This window comes from Crinia signifera, chromosome 11, assembly GCF_055691185.1.
Source record: "Crinia signifera chromosome 11, ASM5569118v1, whole genome shotgun sequence".
Lineage (NCBI taxonomy): Eukaryota > Metazoa > Chordata > Amphibia > Anura > Myobatrachidae > Crinia > Crinia signifera.
Genome location: NC_139227.1, coordinates 102177265 through 102196958, shown reverse-complemented (window position 1 = coordinate 102196958; position 19694 = coordinate 102177265). Strand labels below are relative to the sequence as shown.

At 46.4% G+C, this 19694-nt stretch overlaps 1 protein-coding gene and 1 pseudogene across 7 annotated transcripts in view; both read left to right on the top strand.

Annotated features, from left to right (window-relative positions):
- Positions 1-19694, top strand: part of NELL1 (neural EGFL like 1) — a 558514-nt gene that overhangs the window by 466527 nt on the left and 72293 nt on the right. The window lies entirely within an intron of this gene.
- On the top strand, positions 10473-10612 carry LOC146046488 (U2 spliceosomal RNA; annotated as a pseudogene).

Below are 19694 nucleotides of genomic sequence, written 5' to 3'. Positions count from 1 at the left end.
TCTGCATGCGCAGTAAGTTCAGCTGGCACGCGCCCAGTACCACCCATCTCCTGCTCTGTGCACTGGATATGGGAAGGAATTATGTCCTGACTCCAAGACTGTAGGTAAATGTGCCCTACTAACAGCACCTCACATTGCTGAATATACCATGGGTTAGAGCGCACCCAGTATTGGCAGAGTGCCCTTAGAAGAGTGGAAATGGTCTGAGTGTTTTGTTCTGTAAGACTATATTTGTTTCTTTTGCCTGTATTGTATAATTTAGTTATTGTTATGATCATGTTGTGTGATATGCACCTGCCAATCAGCAATGCCACCAGGAAATGCTACTGTATATAAGCAATAGAAACTAAGAATATCAGTAGATTCATCCATAATCATGACATCAGGTTGAGCAGTGATGACATCATCAACCCTCTCCTCTCCTCACTGTGGGTGTCATCTAGGGGTATGGATCTTAGGAAGTCCAAAAAAAAAAAAAAACGTGACATACTCATATTGACTTTACATGTGTTTTATTGCCATGTCGACATTATGCTTGCATCCACTTTTTTGTCAATATCGACTTAATGCATGTCGACATACGCAACAGGTTGTCATGCTTCAGTTCAGGTGTCGACCAAACTCACTGTCCACCTATCATCCAGTCACGTAGATCTGTTCTCCCATCCTCCTTACGGTAACCACATAACCTTTACCACCATCACCAATGTCACCCACTCTCCCACACTCTCCATTATCCGGTGACAACCGCCACACGAGGATGAGTGTTGGCTGGACACAAATAAATTGTTACCACTGAAGTACTTTAGCTAACAGCGGCTGCGATTGCTCCCTAAACAAATACTAATGGAATTCTATGGAGGAAACCGAGAGAGATTTAAACGCTGGACCAGTATCAATCAGGGCGGAGGTGGCGCAGCGCAGAGCAGCTGATCGCTGGGACTCTCCAAATGCCAGTACACGTTCTCAGTGATGTATTTGTGTCTCAGTGGTGAATTACGACCATGGGTTTCTGCTGCCTGTTCTTCGGGCAGACTTCTGCAAACCCCTTCCTAGGGCTGCCCAGGACAATTTATATCCTGTCGGCCTTTCAACCGCGAATCACCAGATTGATTGAAATGGGTTTAGCTCTGTGCTTGGGCTCCATAAGTGCGGAATGAAAATGTATTGTGTCTTGTTTTATTTGTAGATTATAATGCAATAAAAATAAAATGGGAAATCATAACAAAGGAGCAATTTGCATGACTCCCGCTCTATGTGAGCTGTGACGGGCTGTGTGGCGGAGGGATTTCCCTGTGCGCCCTCATTTATATGCATTTGTGATTCTTCTTCTACTTGTTTTCATCTCTCCGAATGTGGCGGCCCCCTGTGAATAATTTTATCTGACCAATCAGGATTCACTGTGTGCCATCACATGTTCTGTCCAGTTACTCCCCCTAACCACAATGGCAGAGCACAAGGGCCCCTCAGCTCCAGTGGGGCCCCTGGATCGCACATACTGCACCCATGTCCACAATACTAAGCTCTCCGGAGTCCACTGCTGCAGCCCTGTAGAAGTCACTGGAAAATGTTGTGGCGGCCATTTTATCTGAGTTTTTCATCTGTTCAGTAGGGAAATCCCCAGGAAAATGTCCAGCACGCCATTTGCGTGTTACACCCTGTAATAACAAAACAGGACAGGGGATGTATGGGTATACAATTATGTGTATATTTCTGAATGTATTTACAGTATGTGCAGTTTTAATTGTACCTTGCATATCATGTTCAGGACAATGGTGTTGCTATTTTCATTGAACAACAATGTTATGACCAGGGGCAGAATGGTGCCTGTCACTATGACAGAATATGGATAGGGGCCTGGTAATGTCATTCTGGTTTCCCAGGGTGCCCGGCTGCAACGTCATGCAGAGAGGATACTCCTAACTCTTGTAAGAGTAGAGATGCCTCAGGGGAGGGGAAATGGTTCGGCCCCACCCATGTGCACTATTGGTCACTACTGTGTGAATATGCTGAGCTGCTAGTGTAATATTTGCATTCCCACCAGTGAAACCAGAAGAGACACCTTAGAACATACTTGCCTACTTTAAAAAAAAAAGAGGTTCAGGGAGATTATAGTTGTAATAAAATTTAGCAAAGCACCCCATTGAGGGGGCGTGTCATGCTCCACCCAAAGGGTGTGTCTAGTTCCATATATGGAGAGATTGTGAAACAGAGATCGTCAACGTGGCACCTAGAAGCGTGGTTGCTTACTGCTACATATGAGGGGAATATTTTAAAATGACTTATATACAAATGTAGATGATCCCCACAGCAGCTAGTAAGAGATACTATACTTGGTAATGTGCTGGAAAATGGCGCTGATGATTCATTATAAATGTATCTGTCTCTCATTCCTTTATTCTCCATAAATGTAACAGTGTAATGTGGGCTAGGTGACATGAGGAAGATTGCTAGACTAATCAGAGAGAGAGGGAGATTACTGCTATGTCAGGGAGTCTCCTGCAGAATGCAGGAGGGGAGGTAACTATGATGTAACAGTGTAATGTGGGCTAGGTGACATGAGGGAGATTGCTAGACTAATGATGGAGAGAGGGAGATTGATGCTGTGTCAGGGAGTCTCCTGCAGAATGCAGGAGGGGAGGCAACTATGATGTAACAGTGTAATGTGGGCTAGGAGACATGAGGGAGATTGCTAGACTAATCAGGGAGAGAGGGAGATTACTGCTATGTCAGGGAGTCTAAGGGGGAGGTAACTATGCCTTAGAATGTCTTGTGCTCCGTATATTTTGAATCCTCTTGATGCAGCAGATCCACGTTCAGCTTATAATACATAATATTGTAATAAGAATGAAGCATTATGACGGCGGCTCCTCAGACAGGATGTTTGTGTAAATCAGGAGAGAGAGGCCGTCACAGGAAGAGATCTGACGATGCATTGTGCTTTCTAATGAGAATTTCCAGACTCTGCAATGTTAAAGTTCCTACCCAATTACTTTTTGATAGCATGAGGTAGTGAGGATGAATGGCTTGCCTCAGGGCCAGTCAATGCAAAGCCGGCTATGCTGTGTCATTACCGCTAGCTACCATACAATGCCACCTTCTGCATTTACAACACTGCCAGGACTTAGTTACAAGAGTTATTGTTCTGGTAACAGGCACATAAACATTGAGCATGTTCTAAGGCAGCGTAATATATATCATAATACCAACATCTGTAGCGTGGCCGGCGGGACTCCTGCACGCGCGCACAATGTGGGGGCATGGCCTAGCGACCAGGGGCGTGGCCTACAAATCTCTGAGAGCTGCTGGCCATGCCCCCAGACACTCTGTCTCCGGAAATAGATGAGCGCACAGCATCTGTTCTAGTCCCTCCCCCGGACACTGCTGGCCTCGGGCGGGATGCAGGACTTCCCCCCAAAAAAGGTATGGACCCACTAAAATCGGGACAGTTGGGAGGTATGCTGGACGGAGGAGCAAGGGCAGGGCCCGACAGCTAATTTGGGCCCATGGTACTCTGGCCTCCTGGGCCCAAGACTGCCATCAGAAAGTGTGAAAGCAGTTGTTTATGATAGACGGCAAATCGGTCGACACCAAAAGGCTCTACATGCAATATGTCCATCAGACTCATGTTGACCTTTTCATGTGTCAAGGTCGACATTTTGCTTGTGTCAACCTTTTGATCATGTTGACCTATTGCATGTGGGCGTTTTGTCTGCGGAGATCCTCGCTTCATCCCTCCCCCACAATGCCGATGTCATGCCTCCGTTTTAGGAATCTTAAGGTGCCCATACACTGTACAATTATTGTATGCAATTTGGACTACATTGAATCTCGTTGCATTGCAAAACGTAAGCGATGTGATCTAGTCCAGTACGTGCAGTACAAACTTTTTGAGCTGTGCGATGGGATGTGCGTGGGAGCGTGCATCTCAACGCACCCGGCAAATGTACCGTGTATGGGCACCTGTAAGGCCATCCATGCTCCCCATCCCCAAAACAGCATCAGACTGTTTGATGCTGTAGTGCAACTGATGTTGCAGTCCCATAATATCTGGTGCTAAACATCGTTATTTTGGGTGTGGTACAGGGGTCCGACAGTCGGGATCCTGACAGTCATTAGCCCGACGTCGGGATCCCGACTGGCCGGACCCAGACAGCATTGTGAGCGCAACTATGCCCCTTGCGGGCTCACTGCGCTCGCCACACTGCGGGCATGGTGGCTCGCTACATGACCCACCGATTCTATTCTCCCTCTATGGGGGTCATGGACCCCTACGAGGGAAAATAGCAGGTGGCCTTCGGGAACCTGGCTGTGGGTACCCCGTCCGGCACCCGTTATTTCGCCACAGATCCTTCGGGATGTGAGTGAGGCCCATTGTTACGCCTCGAATATATAAGTATATTTTTTTTATGTATCATTCAAAGTTGTCAGTTATTACGCAGTGCAAAGCTTTGGAGCGCCAGTCTAAGGGTATTCCTACAGCTGCAAAGCGCACCAAGCACTCCGGCGGTTAAAGTGGTTCAAATTGTCTCAGTTCTTGGATTCTGTTCTTACCGTTACATTGTTTTATGCAAAAATGTTATCACCAGGGACGTCTGGATTTGGACCTGTAATAAGTCACCTTTTCCAGCCTATTCTGTGTCAAGAACACCGAAACGAGGACACAGTTGTTGTTGGAGCGATCCGAGCTGCACCGTCTCATTTCACAGTTTGTCAAAGAGCATTACAATATGACATTTCTGTTACACATTACAGGCCCAAAATAGCAGCTGAATGGCAGAAAATCCTCTTTTCTCCATCCGCAGGTGTATTGCTTTTCTGCGCAGTTTTCTGGTGCTGACGGGGCTAAAATACTATCTCAGAAACTTGATTTAACACTTTTCACATAAAAGTATAAAAAGAAGCCGTTCCGAGGAAGACATAAAACTTGATGGGTTTTGAGGCTTTGTCACATTGTAATTTATGAAGAGCTGAAACGGCAGAGATCTGGGAGAGGGCTGGGAATCCGTAAGCCAGAGGAAAGGGGATATAAAACGCTATTTAATTGAAGTGACAGAATCATTAAAATTTAGACTTTCCTTTTGCCGTAAAAACGAACAGAATGGTCAAAGCTTTTCCCTATTTACTGCCCTTCAAGGTGCCCGGCGGTCAATGTTCCACATCCAGAAGGGATCGAAACAGGGGTGAAAGGGTTTTTGTGCCGACTGTAGTATTGGTACGGCCTAGTTGGAATAATGGTGAACAGAACATGTTTTGCGTCGTTAATATCCTACGTAATAAAACGCTAGAGCTGCTTCCCACCTCTTTGGGGGGAGTTCAATTGTTTTGCGCCCCAACAACCACTAGATGGTGCCCAATGGAGCAGATCAAGTGTTGCTCCATTTGGCTTTGCACAACCGCCCCTCCCCATTCATTAATTATAATTTTTTTTTTACCTACATCCTCGTTGCCAGTAGTTTCATGCTCGTTGCCAGTAGTTACATTCTCATTGCCAAGAGTTACGTGGTCATTGCCTAGGGTTACATGTTCGCAGTCGTGCAAGCGTTCCCAGAATCTGGCAATTCTGGATAACACTATATGCACTGCTCTTCTCTGACAGTCACCAGAGGTTCAGTAGGACTTCTAGCATGAGTCTTCTCCAAGGTGGTGGCCATTTATGGAAGGTTTTCTCCAGCAGATTCAATGCGGGGGGCCAGATCGCATGTAATCTATATAGACGTTACGCCTGTCTGGTGTTGGCTTTCCCAAATCACCGCTTGGACTGGTGATTTCCTGAGATTTGTTATGCACAGGAGTCACAGAGAATGGTGCACAGAGTAAAAAAATCCAGTGAGAGTCAGTTCTGTGGGTGAGAAGCTAAGTTCATGACTCTCAGGCTTCAGTGAGTGCAGTGAGCTATGCAAGGAGACGTGGTGCACTTAAGGGGTGTACACACAGAGAACTTTTAACAGGAGATTTTGACTAGATAGTCAAAATCTCCTAGAAGGTTAGCCAAAATCTCCCTATTTTTCTCCTGCTTAGTCAATATTGTCTAGCAGAAATTGCTTAGCATAGATTGACTGTGCAGGCAAGGCAATTTTGACTAGATCATAGACTATCATTGCTTAAGGGGTGTACACATGGAGCGATCCTTCTAAGCGATTTTGACTACATAGTCAAAATTGCTTAGAAGGTTAGTAAAGATCGCTGTGAAGGTTAGACAAATCGCCGGTACTTCTGTACTTTCACGGCGCCAGCATGGCGCCGCGCGTCAGAGTCCCCTTGCGGGGCTCGCTTCGCTCGCCCACGCTGCGGGCTCGGTGGCTCGCTACGCTCGCCACGCTAATTAAAATCAACTCCATGCCAACATGGATAGTGGAGGTATGAACTATCCATGTTGGCATGGCGTTAACTTAGTTTATTTTACTTAGTTAGTGGCGAGCGTAACCCGGAAGTACGTGCGGCGCCATGCTGGCGCCGTGAAAGTAAAGAAGTACCAAATCGCCCTATAATATCGCCTAGTAAAAAAGAGTTGCCAGGCAAGAATATTTTGACTAGATCGCTGGCTGTCTAGTCAAAATCGATGGTATTCCCTGCTGAGGGAGATATTCACTAGGCGATCTGCAATGCATACCAACCTAGTATGTTAATTCTAGTATAGTCAACTCAAAATCACCTATAGACAAATTCGCTTAGTCAAAATCGCTGGTGCATTTACTCAAATCACTTAGTCAAAATCAATGTTGTATCTAGTCAAATCACTTCGTCAAAATCAATGTTGTATCTAGTCAAATTGCTTAGTCAAAATCGCTTAGTAAAAGTCGCTCACTTGCAAAAATCGCTCCGTGTGTACACCCCTTTTAGACAAAATCGCTTAGTCAAAATCTCCAGTGCATCTAGCCAAAATCTCTTCCAAAATTGGTTAGTCAAAATCTCCCCGTGTGTACACCCCTTTACTGTATATGGTGTCTATGTCAATCTATATCGACATAAACACCCAAACCCCTGAATATCTCATGTCCATAATTCCCTTTTGCTTGTTAACTTTTTCACTGTCGACCTAGATTTTGATGTAAACTACATGAATTCATCCTGCCAGACCATTTTCCCGGTCACTTGGGCATGTGCTGTAGAGATGTCCCCAGCAACCAGAAGTGGGCGCCATCTTTCCGGAGACCAACACGTGCAAAGTAGGATCTGGCATATAAGCAGAGGCTTCAGAGCATGTACATGACCCCTCTCTTCTCTTATACCGGCACGGACATATACAGTACAATCTAATATTCCAGCTTTGTGGCGCTGACTAAACCACACCATGTATAGATCACAGCAGCCAAATTCCCAGCTCTAATGATATTACAGCGAACTAAGAAAGACCAAAAACGGCAACAACAAAAAAATCGGTAATAAAGAGAATGTGTAGAAGCCACAGAACTGACCTCACAAGTAAGTCGTCACCTTTCCCGCTGCGCTCCGCTGTCAGAACTCCTTATTGATCTACAGTTCTTGCTCTTTTATGACAGATAAATCAAACCGTCCTTGGACCAGAAAATAATAATCTTCAGTCAAGACAATCCTCGCTGCAAAAAAATAACAATATTTAACCCGATGCATTAAGTAATCACTCCCCGGGGGAGCGCGTGTATCGGGGGATTTCTCTATGTGATCGGCGTCCGCTGTAATATAATTATTATGTTGATGTTTCTAGTGCTGGATATGTTCTAATATTTATTGGTTTGCTTTTGCAAATCTGTTAGTGGGATCTAACCTCCATTACAGTAAAGTAGCCAGGTACAGTAGGAGTTCAGGTTTTTTTTATTTTTATAAACCTGTTTCTGTAACCCTTTGAGTGCCGAGGGAATATGTCAAAATAGGGGTGGAAATTGCCAAGCGAGCCTTTTTATTAACCCTTTGAGTTGCAACGTTGCTGCGATAGAGGTGTACACACGGAGCAATTTTTGCTAGTGAGCGACCTAGACTAAGCAATTTGACTAGATACAACAGCGATATTGACTAAGCGATTTGATTAAATGCACCAGCGATTTTGACTAAGTGATTTTGTCTATGGGCGATTTTGACTATACTAGAATTAACATACCTGCTTGGTATTCATTGCAGATCGCCTAGTGAATATCTCCCTCAGCAGTAAATACCAGACAGCCAGCGATCTAGTCAAAATATTCTTGCCTGGCAATCTTTTTTACTAAGCGATATTATAGGGAGATTTGTCTAACCTTCACAGCGATCTTTACTAACCTTCTAAGCAATTTTGTCTATGTAGTCAAAATCACTTAGAAGGATCACTCTGTGGGCCTTATTCTGCTCGATACGGTGGGACCGTATGCGGGCGGATCTGGTTTTTTTTTTCATCTGCGCATGCGTAGCTTTCGCAATGCGCAGGTGCGGCGACCTCACACCGCTCACGGACGGGTCTCTCTGTGCGAAAAAACCTGTCCGCAAGAGTACGGTCATTGTGGGCGGCATGGGGGCGTTTTTAGGGGAGCGGCTGGAATAATGAGGAAAACTGGGCGTAAACATGGGCGTACACGGGGGTGTGCACCAAAAATGTACAGTGCTACAACCGCTCGATCGGCGAACGCACTGTGCATTTTGGGCCAAAAACAGGCGGACGCCAAAGATAGCTCCAGACCACCCCTAGAGATACCGCATGAGAGCGGACGCCTGGGTCTGCTAATTAACGCTGATTACTACACCTGAATGTAATAAGCAATGCTGCAGCCTATTAAGTGAAAACCATGATTTCACTACCTGCAAGCCACACACAGCCCTCAAACACATTGGAAGCTTATCTTTCTACACTTCTCTACATGTAAAGGTTGGTTTCATTTTAGGTAAGATTTATTCTAAGACCTGCTTATATATGCCAAGGTAGTTATTTTATAACCATCTACACCCATTCAGAAAGTGTTTTTGTATACTTTAAAAAGCAGTACACTCAATTCACAGAAGTCGACATGTGTCAACTTTTCCACTATAACACCAACATAACTTTATTTAAAAGTTAAACCAATGTGGGGACACATAGATAGTGATTAAAATGCAACATTAGAACATAATAAATATACATGTAATGAGGGTTAAAATGTTGTTTTATTAGGGTGTTTATTAAGGTAGACAATTGAGTTAATAGAAAACAATTATTGAATAACAATTAGAATAATTAATTAATTGTCTTAATTATAGTTGAAAGGCAAGATTTGCAGTGCCATATATGTGAAGGGTATGCCACCGTGCACGGACGTACGCTCACTCTCACGATCGGTGACACACGCTGAGTTTTCCATTGAAAAAAAGGCGAGACCCGTCCGTGCACTGTGGCGTACGCTCCGATATATGGAAGATGTCAGTGTGACAACGGACGAGACCCGTCCGTATACGGTGGTGTACGCTCTGTTGTACGCCAGTTAATGGTGTCTAAGAGGAGACCCGTCTGTATACGGTGGCGTACGCTCAAGTGTACACCACTCCCCATTGTCGGTGTTTGTGACCGTCCGTATGCGGCTGTTCTGTGGGCGGACTTACGCTCACCGTCCGCGTACGGGAAACGGACCGTACGTACGTTGCACCGACCAAACCAGAATAAGGCCCTGTGTGTACACCCCTTATGAATTCATATGTATAGGAATGTATGGGTAGTACTAAGTAGCACCAACTCTACATACCAAATGTCACCCAAGGCTACATACTGTTTGTAACAACAATGGTAATAAATAATGACTGGCTTGTTTTGCATGATTACCATATGAAATCAGTGGGAGGGGCATCAGGGTCCCCGGGGCCCCCACACATTTTTGTTTTACTGGCGGCTCAGCTGTTCATTAAAGGCTCAAGGTCAGTCGCAGGATTTCAGTTGACTGCAGCGGGAGACACTGAGCTGCTGTTGTGTGTGTGTGGGGGGGGGTCCTGTGGCAGCGATTTTTACTTGTAGGGACCCCACAGCGTCATTCCCCTGAGCCCCCATCACCCCTGGTAATAAATACCTCTTACTGTAGCTGGCAATTCAGATGTAACTATGACTATCTGCAAGATATTTTATAAAATAAGGAATCGTTACTGGATATATTATGTTATGCTCAGTAAATTCAGAATCATTTCACTTCTTTATGGGAAAGTGTTAGGGCAGGGAGGGAAACCTTCGGCCCTCCAGCAGTTGTTGAACTACACATCCCAGCATGCTTTGCAACAGTTTTAGCATGGGCAAATAGCAAAACTGTAGCAGGGCATGCTGGGATGTGTACAACAGCCGGAGGGCCTAAGGTTCCAGTGGTGTAACTATATATTTTGCGCCCCCCTGCCAAACTTTTTCGGCGCCCCCCCCATACCCATACCTGACAGAGCCGCATCTGCGGTCACTGTCCCGTCCAGTCTCCCTCAGTCTCCGCTGCGCTGCTCCAGTCTCCGCTGCGCTGATGCCCGGCCGCATCTGCGGTCACTGTCCCGTCACTCGCTCCCGGCGCCGGCTCCTGCTGATAATCGCTTCTCGGCCTTTTGGCTAAGATCAAGTGTAGTATCTGTTCTTATCAGTTGGGTCTGGACCGCCCCCTGGCAGAGAATAGAGAAAGCAGTACCGTAGCATCTTGTTACTGGGCCTGAGGGTAGCAAACAACCTCATGTCCTGGGCGAGTGCTAGGAATGGCTTTCTCGATGCCCTGCTAGGGAGGGAATACCATTCTTTACCTGGTAGGGAGGGGAGAAGCATCGGGCTTTGAGATGGGGCTCTTGTTCAGGGGTCTTTGCCTCTGTGGGAGAGTCACTCGAAAAGCCCGGTCTAGTATCCACTCCCAGGAAGAAGGGAAAAGCTGGGACCGAGTAGATTGCTCTCTGGTCCGGGGGTAACATGTCGCCCCCGGCCAGTGAGACAGCGAAAAGCCCAGCCCAGTACTCAATCCCTGGGAGAGGTGAAACGTCGGGACTGAGTAGGTGGTTTCTTCTTCCTCAGGTGGTCTATTTGGGCCTCTGCGGGGGAGACTCACCGAAAAAACCCGGTGGAGTATCCATTCCCATGCCGGGGGTCGGAAAGGGCCCACTGGCTGAGCAGAGAAACACTTGGTCGGACGCTGACTGGCTGGCTGCTTGGAGTCCGAGGCTGCACTGTGCCCCCGGGGAAACTCGGGGGTGCCGAACATGCACGGGTGATCCCAAAATCACCATGCACTAGTATGGCACTAGCACTGCGCACTTTCCCTCTAGGTATGCGCTTCACGTCCTTACCTCGTCCTTTTGGATGGGGTAGGACAATTTTTCACACCCCCACCCCGGCCTTCTGGCTGGGGTCCTCTTTATTATTTATTTCTCTTCTTCTTCACGTTCGTGCACTTTTCACGTTTTCTGTAGTGTGTCGCGTTTTTTTGGGTTGTGTGGTCGAGGACGACCCCGAGCCGCAAGGCGGAGGGAAGTCCACTGCGGGTCTCTCCAAACCATGGGGTGCGGAGGACCCACCGTCCTAACCCTTTCGGGGGTTGAGGAATGAGGGTCTCTCTAAGCTTCGTCGAAGAGGACCCACCGTTCCCTATTTTCCCCTCGTCGGCCTTATGGCTGAGAGGGGTTAGGGGAAAAACGGGGCCCGTCTCCTTCGGGAGATAAGCCCACTCGATCGCACGGCCGCTTTTGCACGTGTTTAGGCACAGCACTGGTGGTAGGGAGCACACCTCGGGCTCCTGAGTAAAAAAAAAAAAAATTTTCCTGCTGATAATGAAAAGTGACTCTTAGAAAATGGCTGCCAAAACTGTCTGCAATACGGGGGCAGCCATTTTCTAAGTGTCAGTTTTCATTATCAGCAGGAGCCGGCGCCGGGAGCGAGTGACGGGACAGTGACCGCAGATGCGGCCGGGCAGCGGGTAACTATAGCACCGCAGCCCCCCCGGCGCCCATAGTTACTCTGCGCCTCCCCGCCACGGCGGGGGCTGTGGAGGCCTAGTTACGCCACTGTAAGGTTCCCCATTCCTGTGTTAGGGTTACGACCTGCAAAACACCCTGTTGGGACTGCACACATATCCCTGCATCTGCAGCCATGATATAATTACACCACAGCCAGCGCTGTAATTAGTCGCACAGTTAGTTAACGAGCTGGAAATACAGGATTATTGGGGGGAAACCATTTAATCCTTTGAGTGCCAAGAGAATTTGTGATAATTGCCAAGCAAACCTGTATTTTATTAACCCTTTTAGTGGCAACGTTGCTGTGAGAGATCCTCAAAATATCCGCTGTAAATGCCAGCGCCACTCACAGCGATGTGCAACATTTAACTAAACTTCACTTAATTAAACTTGGCCGTATTTGCATTTATTTATACTATAAGAACAGTCGCTGTGAGCGGCGCTGGCATTGTTAGTGGATATTTTGAGGATCTCGCATCAACGTTGGCACCCAAAGGGTTAACCCTCTTGAGTGCCAAGTGATTTAGCCAAAATAAGTGTGAAAATTGCCAAGCAAACCTTTTTATTCATCATAATGGCCTGTAATGTTTACTTTATATAGGAAATATACAGGTAGATTTATTATAGCGGCGCCTATCGCGCCGCTATTACAGTTCCTGCTTCGCCTCATTAGCGAGGCGAAGCAGGAGGGGACACCGACAAGATCTATTAAGATCTTGCCGCCGGAGTGGGGGAGCGCTAACTCCCCCCTCCGGCGATGTCCCTCCTGGAGACAGCGCATCAGTTAATACTGATGCGCCGTCTCCTTCCCCCCCGGCCGGCTGACTGCGCATGCGCGGGATCTCGCTAGTCTCGCGAGATCCCAGCGCAGCTCAGCCCCAGCAGCAGGGACAGCGCTGTCCCTGTTGTTAGGTATAGGCATCGCCGTCTGCAGCTGGCGAAGTCGACAGCTGCAGGCGGCGAAACGGTCAGCGATGCTGACCGTTCATAAATCTGGCAGGAGGCAGGGGCGCAGTGCAAAACATCGCCCCTGCGCTATGCCTCCTGCCCCACACCGCCGGCGTTAGAGTAAACGCTCGGCGGGTGTGATAGATCAGGGGAAGCGCTATCCCCTGCTATAACGCACGGGGATAGCGCATATTCCCCTGATCGACGTTTAATAAATCTACTCCATAGGGTGACATTGAATAGGATGAGATATTTCAACTTTTTAAATTTTTAGTAAAAAAAACGGCTGAATTCACATGTTTTTCCGAAATCGCACATTTAATACGATGCGAACTGCTGTAAAAATCACATGTTTTTGCAGCGAAAAATCGCACATTTTTGCAGCGAAAAATCGCACATTTTGACCTGTCGATTTTTTTCCCACACTTGAATTTGCATCCAGATGTTTTCCCATTACAAAGTATACAACTCGCCAATTTAATATGGTGCGCTTTTTGTAAAACATTGCCAAAATCGCAAAATAAAATAGACCAAGTTCAACATGGCGAGTATGACAGAACCATGCACAGATCAGTGCGATCTGTGCATGGTTCTGTCCAAAAAAAAATACTGTGTGAGGTCCCTCCTCCTGAGCATAACCAGCCCTGGGCTCAAAGAAGCAGTGCTGGTTTTAGATATTCAGTGGACAAACAACATAAAGGGATCTCCAGGATTTCTAAAACCAGCACCAGGCTCAAACAGCCAGCCAGGTAATGCCACAGCCATTAAATGTCAAACTTTTTTTTAGTACTTGTGTACAATCACGGCTCCCGCGATGTCCATCGTATAGTAAAAAATCGCATCGCTTAACAGAAATGCATCCGAATGCATTGAAATTAGTATCAAATATGTTCAATGGCCCCCAAATGTCATTTTTGAGGCTGTACCACCCCCACTATCAACGCGAACCCGAAGCCTGGCAAGCGCAGCGAGCCCGCGAGGGGCGGCGGTACGTGTCCTCCGACCTTTTCATACCCCCACTATCCACGTCGGCGTGGAGTTGAGAATAGAAAGTGTGCCGAGCGCAGCGAGCCACCGAGCCCGAAGCGTGGCGAGGGGACGCGGATACCTTCACAGGTATCCGCGTCCCCTCGCGGGCTTCACAGGTGTCCGCGTCCCCTCGCGGGGCTCGCCACGCTTCGGGCTCGGTGGCTCGCTGCGCTCGCCAGACTTTCTATTCTCAACTCCACGCCAACGTGGATAGTGGGGGTATGAAAAGGTCGTAGGACACGTACCGCCACCCCTCGCGGGCTCACTGCGCTCGCCATGCTTCGGGTTCGTGTTGATAGTAGGGGTGGTACAGCCTCAAAAATGACATTTGGGGGCCATTGAGCATGTTTGATACTAATTTCAATGCATTTGGATGCATTTCTGTTAAAAATCGCATGCGATTTTTAAAAAATGCTTAAAAACAGCAAAAATCGCATGCCACTACATTTGACATGCGATGGGAGCAGTGACAGTACACAAGTACCTTTTTTTTTTTTACAGAACATTTTTTATTTGAATGTACATAACAAATAGGAGCAACGCTGCCATTTTTAATGGGAATTTGGAACATCGTTGGCACTCAAAGGATTAATACTGAAATTACTTCATAGTAGAACCTGCATGGTAACTGCAGTCTTGTTTTATTTATTTCATTACTTCAGTAGCCGGTAAGATCTCATTGCCTTACGCAAGTGGTACTAGAGGCTTATAATACAGGGATCATGATTACATTGTAATACATGTCATTGTGCGCCTAAGTGTTGATTGTATCTCTGCATTGTTATGTGACGTCTAGGTTGTCTATACTGCTGCTGATAACTCGGTTAATGAATGTTTCACATCTTCCCTGAGATCAGACAGATTACCGCCTGGCTGTAACGTTCGGAGAATTTGTATTCACAGCCATATTGGGTTAATTGATCTAACTTCACTTTCTGATGCCTCGGTGCCTTGTGAAAAAAAAAAGGGTTTTTTTAAATATAAAAATAAACTGAATTATTCTCTTATTTTTGACGCTCAGACAGTTTTTAGGCTTTGAGTTCCTGTGAATCCAAACTTGCCTCTGGCCAGTAGACGCTGCGCAGTAGTGTCTGCAGGATAAAGCTTTTGATTAGGAAATTCAAAGAGTTCACCGGATAGAAAGCGCAAGGCTTGTGCCGGCTGTAATGCGGAGGGAAAGCAGCGTTTACCCTGACTTGGTGCTCATTATGGCTGTCCGAGAGCTCTTTGTCTCTGACGCTAAATGATTGCATCCAGAATGCTGTTATGTAGAAAGAGGGGCGACTCAAGGCCTGCACTAGCAGGAAGGGAGCAATTGTGCCTGCGTTCCGCCTAGTGGGTGCCCGGTGTAAGTGCCTGCATCCCCGCAGCCCACCGAGATGGCACAACAGCATCCAGGAGTACGGGCAGGGAATTTAGGAGCTGGGTTTAATGAGAGGAACATTTTACCCCTTGGTCAGTGGCGGTTTTTACCTATCGGCTGCAGGGGAAAATCCACCACTGTAGTGAAGCCAGATACAGTCTGTGAGACTGCACTGGCTTCACTGTGACTGGCAGTGACTTCCTATTGGAAGTCAGACCTGCCAGTTACCAAGGCAGTCTCATTGTGAAATGCTCCCTTCCTCCAGGATGCCTCTCTACAGGCTGCCGAGTGGCAGCCCCTACAATCTGGGGATTGCGCATGTGCAGTACCTTCGTCGGTAGGTACTGTAGCCCCCCTCCTGCCAAAAGGTAGGAGCCACCAGGGGCGGATCCAGGATAAAATGACAGGGGGGGCACCATGATAAAAGAGGGTTTAGGTGGGGGAGGGCGGTGTTAGTGGTGCCAGTGTACATGCTAAGAGAGCGGCAGAGAGAGGGTGGGAATGGGATTAAAAATAGGCCCTGGCATTTAAAGTATGCAGGCCCACCATGGCGACAAAAGCGAAGGATGTAGTTGTATGCGCGCCGAAGGCGCGCTCCGGAAAAGGGGTGTGGCCACTCAACAGAGGTGTGTCCTTGAGTGTAGTCTACAACACCATATACAACTTCTACACATTATGCAACAAAATACTAGACCCCTTTATACTTCCCCCTTACACATGATGCCAAATGGAATGAAACTAAATTCACATAATGCCACACGGATTGAGCCAAAATTCACATAATGCCACATGGATTGAGCCAAAATTTACATAATAACACACGGATTGAGCCAAAATTCACATAATGCCACATGGATTGAGCCAAAATTAACATAATAACACACGGATTGAGCCGAAATTCACATAATGCAACATGGATTGAGCCAAAATTCACATACTGCCACACGAATTGAGCCAAAATTCACATAATGCCACATGGATTGAGCCAAAATTCACATAATGCCACATGGATTGAGCCAAAATGCACATAATGCCACACGGATTGAGACAAAATTCACATAATGCCACACGGATTGAGCCAAAATTCACATAATGCCACATATATTGAGCCAAAATGCACATAATGCCACACGGATTGAGCCAGAATTCACATAATGCCACAACGATTAAGCCAAAATTCACAATACACTTCATAAACAGTGACATTGTCCACCAAAGGCACGCATTAAACATTTACACCATAATGTCCATTACACGTTAAGTTACACGCCATTATGTCCATTATGTATTATGCCAAACTCAAGTAATGCCTATTAATAACTTTGCTACATAAGTGCTGCTTATCTACATGCTCATTGCCAAGGGTTCCATGCTCGTTGCCATGTGGAATTACATGTTCATTGCCAAGGGGGAGTACATGCTCGCGGTAAATGGGGGACAGCCGCCGCCAGGCAGAAGTGATAGCCACTGACAGTGGCAGAGCCTGGCTGTATTCAGAGCACTGCAGGTACCGGCTATTTTAAATAATACCCCTTTCACAACAGAAAATGCATTCCCAGTTTGGCCCCTTTTACACTAGCCTAGTCCCTGCATTTTCTGGTGTGAGGGGGAGAGAAAACCACCCCCCCCCCCTTTAACCAGTTATCTCATTTAACCGGCTATATCTTCGGAAGCAACTGACCCATTTACATGAGTATCATATTGAAGAACTTTTGAGTGGGCTTTGAATGATTTTGGTCTAGTGAAACTGGAACGTTTGGTTCCAGAGTAATCTGCCCTCAAAGAACATGAACAGCCATGAAATGACATTTAAAAAATAAAAAAATCGGTTTACACGCAATATCTCTGGAACCGATTGACCGATATGGACCAGCCTGGTATCATATTAAAGGCCCAGCGATTTGGAATTGAATGAGACCACAAGCTTCGGTGATGCCAGGGCGGGAACTGGCAGCTGTCGGAACCGGGTGGGGGTCGGAATTGACGGGTCCCATATTATCCTATGGGGAAAAAAACGTTACAGCTTTGCCAGGCGATATCTCCGGTTCCCGGGGGGCTAGAGACACGGGGCTGGGCTCGTTGGAAAGCCCTGGTCCTCAGCTACAAAATGAAATGATAGGGGGGGCACGTGCCTGGGTGCCCCCCCCCCTGAATCTGCCACTGGGAGCCACCACTGCCCTTGGTACCCCATAGTACAGTATACCTGCCTATTGTGTGGCTGCACATAACTTTCCATGTTCTTGGTCACCAGACAGGTGCACAGGCAGAGTTGACAACTGTCACATTTTCCAGAGCACAATGATGATGCTTTGTGATGGGCAGGTTTTGCCACATAACTCAGAAACTAAGCAGCTAGTTATAAAGCCAATTTAATTCCGCACATCTACGGACCAAAAGTTTTAATTTGGTACTAAAAACGGCCCTTACGCTATGACTACATAGATATACACCGCCAATACGGTGTCTTGCAGCAGGTTTGGAAATACCATTGGAGGCATGTAATTAAATGGATGATATACTCGGCTGAGCAGTTTATCAAATCCTTAATAACAAAACAAAAGAACACAGAGTTACCGTGTTACAGACGGACGCAATTAAACATTCCTGTGCCGCGCGGTTTCAGATGTAGAATCCAATTACAGGAGGGTGTTGTGTTCAGCGCAGGATTTATGTGTAAAGGTTTTATGTTGGATCTCTTTGTAGCGTTAATGTGTAGAGATGGTATCTCACCGTCACACTTCAGAATCCAGGTTGGGTTTAATCCGCCCTGGAGCCCCAAATTGCACAGTTTTAATTAGAGCAACATTTCACACTCCCCGTACTGAGCAGAGACTCCTGCGTGAGATTATTCGTGACTAACCGTGAAACATTTTCCCTTCTAAATTATCCAGGTATGACTAGAAATAATTCATTTCAGGGGTCAGCGAGTCATTTACATGACAAATGGCGCTGCGCTCGGATCGGATGCATTCCGGATGGATTAGTAATACATTTTTTTGTTTTCAGAAGCTTGTTTGCGAGCAACTTCCTGACCTTTCCTAATGCATTTCTAAGCAAACAAGGAGGTTTATTTACCACTTGAATTACACCGATGTTAGGGTGTTGTAGTGGGCAGAACATCGTGTACTATCCGTACTCTCCCAAACACAACGGCTACTTGTACTGGAAGGTCAAACAATAGATAACAACATGCTTTTTGCATATATATCATTCATTCTTTGACATATCTTATTTTTCCCTGTCTCGCTAGTGAAGTGTTCTGCTTACGTGTAATTGAAAACATAGAGGTATGTGGTAACGGTACTTATGTAATATCTGGGTTCCCGTTTTTCTTTTGAGACAGCGTCCCCTTGCGGGGCTCGCTGCGCTCGCCACGCTTCGGGCACGGTGGCTTGCCACGCTTCGGGCACGGTGGCTCGCAGCGCTCGCCACACTATATAAAATCAACTCCATGCGTAGTTGGATAGTAGGGGTTTGAAAAAATGGGGTGCATTTAACATGGGAGCCCAGATAATACATAAGTACCGTGGTAACATATCAGGAATGTGTAATACACCCCTCTATCTGTAGATCCAGAAAGTAAATACTTATGCAAAGTTATTGGGTATAGGCAGGGCTGGATTGGCTCACAGGGATACAGGGGAAACCCGTAGTGGGCCCAACTGCATTAGGGCCCACCCTGTAATCTCACATTTCGGGACTTCAGCTCAAAGAGGTTACAAAGGGGTTTGTGAGTCAGCAGTGATTGTAGCAAATCCATATGAAAAGAGTGGAGAGAGAGCTATACTAGGTCAACAGCCCTCTTTCTTGGGGCCCCTTTGACAACTGGAGCCCTGCGTCCACTACCTCCAGAAGGCTAACCACTTTCTGTTACGCATCTAGAATTTCTCAGTATCTAATGATATCACCAGTCTAGAACTTCATGTGTATTGAATAATCAATTACAGTTTCATCCTTTAAAGTGAACCCCAACTTGAGTAAATTTTCCATGACTGCATTATGGGGTTCGGGTAAAATTATCCTTTTATTTGCCCGATGGTGGTAATTATGTCCTTTAATTAGAGATGTGCATGTTCTGATTTACTCTGATTTCAAAGCAGGATCTTATTGGCTATCCCAAATCACATGACAGTTGTTGACAGTTGATAGCCATTAAGGTCCTGCTTTGAAATCAGAGTAAATCAGAGCCTGCCCATCTCTACCTTTAATAGGATATGTCTTATCTGAAACCTCAAGTACATTTATGCCACTTGTACAGGATGCATCCAGAATTCTTCGATCCATTTTGATTCCTTGGAATTAGAACATACTTGTGTCTGTGTGTAATACCGTACAGCATTTACATAGTTCAGAAAAAAAATCAAGTATTCAGGTCTCACCTTATGTAACGAAGAAAGACAGGATTGCATTTTCCATTTTCCTTTCCGTGTGGCTGGAATAAGGAGCCAGTTATCAGCCTGAACAGACCTGTAGTGAA